Source organism: Oncorhynchus gorbuscha, unplaced genomic scaffold, assembly GCF_021184085.1.
Source record: "Oncorhynchus gorbuscha isolate QuinsamMale2020 ecotype Even-year unplaced genomic scaffold, OgorEven_v1.0 Un_scaffold_12403, whole genome shotgun sequence".
Lineage (NCBI taxonomy): Eukaryota > Metazoa > Chordata > Actinopteri > Salmoniformes > Salmonidae > Oncorhynchus > Oncorhynchus gorbuscha.
In genome coordinates, this window is record NW_025754766.1 from 5001 (window position 1) to 8644 (window position 3644).

General features: G+C 44.6%; 1 pseudogene; it reads right to left on the minus strand.

Moving 5' to 3' along the window:
- LOC124030529 overlaps positions 1–2954 on the minus strand; it is a 7720-nt pseudogene extending 4766 nt beyond the window's left edge.
- Positions 2955–3644: the final 690 nt, after the last annotated feature.

Consider the following 3644-nt stretch of genomic DNA (forward strand, 5'->3'; position numbering starts at 1 on the left):
CAGGAAGTCACCCCCCCTCTCATCACCTCCAGGTCGATACACATGATGACCAGGAAGTTAGCCCGTCTCTTCACACCAGGTAAGGGTGGTCAGACAGGTACTTCTGACTGTCCTCCCAACGCCCGAAACATCCTACACATAGGTTAGGGAAGAAGAGAAGAGAGAGGGAGGAGAGTAGAATACAGACATTAAATGGTTTAGTTTGTGTGGTGTTATAACAGACAGAGAGAGAGAAGAGTTGTTATAACAGACAGAGAGAGAGAGAAGAGTTGTTATAACAGACAGAGAGAGAGAGAAGTGTTGTTATAACAGACAGAAGAAGAAAGTGTTGTTATAACAGACAGAGAGAGAGAGAAAGTGTTGTTATAACAGACAGAGAGAGAGAGAAGTGTTGTTATAACAGACAGAGAAGAGAGAAGTGTTGTTATAACAGACAGAGAGAGAGAGAAGTGTTGTTATAACAGACAGAGAGAAGTGTTGTTATAACAGACAGGCAGAGAGAAGAGTTGTTATAACAGACAGAGAGAAGAAGTGTTGTTATAACAGACAGAGAGAGAAGTGTTGTTATGACAGACAGAGAGAGAGAGAAGTGTTGTTATAACAGACAGTATTTATTTATAACAGAGAGAGAGAAGTGTTGTTATAACAGACAGAGAGAGAGAGAAGTTGTTATAACAGACAGAGAGAGAGAAGTGTTGTTATAACAGACAGAGAGAAGAGAAGTGTTGTTATAACAGACAGAGAGAGAAGAAGTGAGACAGAGAGAAGTGTTGTTATAACAGAAGACAGAGAGAGAGAAGTGTTGTTATAACAGACAGACAGAGAGAGAAGTGTTATTACAACAGACAGAGAGAGAGAGAAGTGTTGTTATAACAGACAGAGAGAGAGAGAAGTGTTGTTATAACAGACAGAGAGAGAAGAGAAGAATGTTGTTATAACAGACAGACAGAGAGAAAGAAGAAGTGTTGTTATAACAGACAACAGTTATAACAGAGAGAAGAAGAAGTGTTGTTATAACAGACAGACAGAGAAGAAGTGTTGTTATAACAGACAGACAGAGAGAAGTGTTGTTATAACAGACAGACAGAGAGAGAAGTGTTGTTATAACAGACAGACAGAGAGAAAGTTATTTATTGTTATAACAGAAGAGTTATAACAGACAGAGAAGAGTTGTTATAACAGACAGAGAGAGAGAGAAGATGTTGTTATAACAGACAGAGAGAGAGAAGTGTTGTTATAACAGACAGAGAGAGAGAATGTTGTTATAACAGACAGAGAGAGAATGTTATTATAACAGACAGAGAGAGAAGTATTGTTATAACAGACAGAGAGAGAGAGAAGATGTTGTTATAAGACAGAGAGAGAGAAAGTGTTGTTATAACAGACAGAGAGAGAAGTGTTGTTATAACAGACAGAGAAGAGAAGTGTTGTTATACAGAGACAGAGAGAAGTGTTGTTATAACAGACAGAGAGAAAGTGTTGTTATAACAGACAGAGAAGTGTTGTTATAACAGAGAGAGAAGCGTTGTTATAACAGACAGAGAGAGAGACAGAGACAGAGAAGTGTTGTTATAACAGACAGAGAGAGAGAGAGAAGTGTTTTATAACAGACAGAGAGAGAGAAGAGTTGTTATAACAGACAGAGTTATAACAGAGAGAGAAAGCGTTGTTTAACCAAGAGAAGCATAACAGACAGAGAGAGAGAAGTGTGTGTGATATAACAGACAGTGTTAACAGACAGAGAGAGAAGTGTTGTTATAACAGACAGAGAGAGAAGTGTTGTTATAACAGACAGAGAGAGAAGTGTTGTTATAACAGACAGAGAGAGAGAAGAGTATAGAATACAGATATTAAATGGTTTAATAGATATTATATTGGTTATATTATATTGGTATATACAGATATTAAATGGTTCAACTTTGGTGTTGAAACTCATCAAAGTGTTTGATCTCTTTCTTGTGTTTATCTACAAAAGTCTGGTGTTTCTCCTCCTTCTGTTCCTCCGTCTCTTGGTCACTTCCGGTTTGATGTTCAAAATACTCTGGAGAAGACAGGATGGAGAGGAGGGGGTAGAGATAAATATATTTTTCAGTGGACAAGACAGTGGACACTAGAGGCCAACATGTGACATCAGTAGTTGGTGGTAATAGGCCATATCTTCACGATGTATCCTTCAACAAAGTAATGTATTGTCTTCCTATCTCACCTGGCTGAAGCCCTCTTTGTTGAGGGAGTGATGTATCTCTATCTCACCTGGCTGAAGCCCTCTGTTGAGGAGTGATGTATCTCTATATCACCTGGCTGAAGCCCTCTTTGTTGAGAAGTGGTGTATCTCTATATCACCTGGCTGAAGCCCTCTTTGTTGAGGAGTGAGTGTATCTCTATCTCACCTGGCTGAAGCCCTCTTTGTTGAGGAGTGGTGTATCTCTATCTCACCTGGCTGAAGCCCTCTTTGTTGAGGGGAGTGGTGTATCTCTATCTCACTGGCTGAAGCCCTCTTTGTTGAGGAGTGGTGTATCTCTATCTCACCTGGCTGAAGCCCTCTTTGTTGAGGAGTGGTGTATCTCTATCTCACCTGGCTGAAGCCCCTCTTTGTTGAGGAGTGGTGTATCTCTATCTCACCTGGCTGAAGCCCTCTTTGTTGAGGAGTGGTGTATCTATCTCACCTGGCTGAAGCCCTCTTTGTTGAGGGAGTGGTGTATCTATAATCAAATCTAATTGACATCACATACACATGTTTAGCAGGTGTAGAAATCCTCGGCCTCAATATCTCACCTTGCTGAATCCTCTTTGCTGAAGCGTGTCAACGTTCAGGCATCTTTTTCTCCTCTCTCCGGTGTTCCTCCATCTTCTTCTCCCACAAGCGTTGATCCTTTCTGTATTTCTTCTCCTCCGGCCTGGGCCTTGCTCAGCGCCGTCTTCCTCCTCCTCTCCCTCCTTCTTTCCTTCCTCCTCTAACTCCTTCCTCTGTGCTACCTCTTCAGACATCTCTTACACTCTGCCATGTTCCTCTCCAGCTCCCTCTCCTTTCTCCTCGAAGGCCACCTGTTTCTCCACACCGCCTAGGAGGAGAAGAGGGTGATGAGAGGAGGAGGAGAGGAAGGGTGGAGGAGGGAGAAGGGGGTGGTGAGAGGAAGGGTGGAGGAGAGGAAGGTGGAGGAGAGAGGGTGGTGAGAGGAGGAGAGGAAGGGTGGAGGAGAAGAGGGATGATGATAGGAAGGGTGGAGGGAGAGAAGAGGGGTGATGAGAGGAAGGGTGGAGGGAGAGAAGGAGGTGGTGAGAGGAAGGGTGGAGGGAGAGAAGGGGGTGGTGAGAGGAAGGGTGGAGGGAGAGAAGGGGGTGGTGAGAGGAAGGGTGGAGGGAGAGGAGGGGGTGGTGAGAGGAAGGGTGGAGGGAGAGAAGGGGGTGGTGAGAGGAAGGGTGGAGGGGGAGAAGAGGGGTGATGAGAGGAAGGGTGGAGAGGAAGGGTGGAGGGAGGAGAGGAAGGGTGGAGGAGGGAGGAGAGGAAGGGTGGAGGAGAGGAAGGGTGGAGGAGAGGAAGGGTGGAGGGAGAGAAGGGGGTGGTGAGAGGGAGGAGGGAGGAGAGGAAGGGTGGAGGGAGAGAAGAGGGGTGGTGAGAGGAAGGGTGGAGGGAGAGAAGGGGG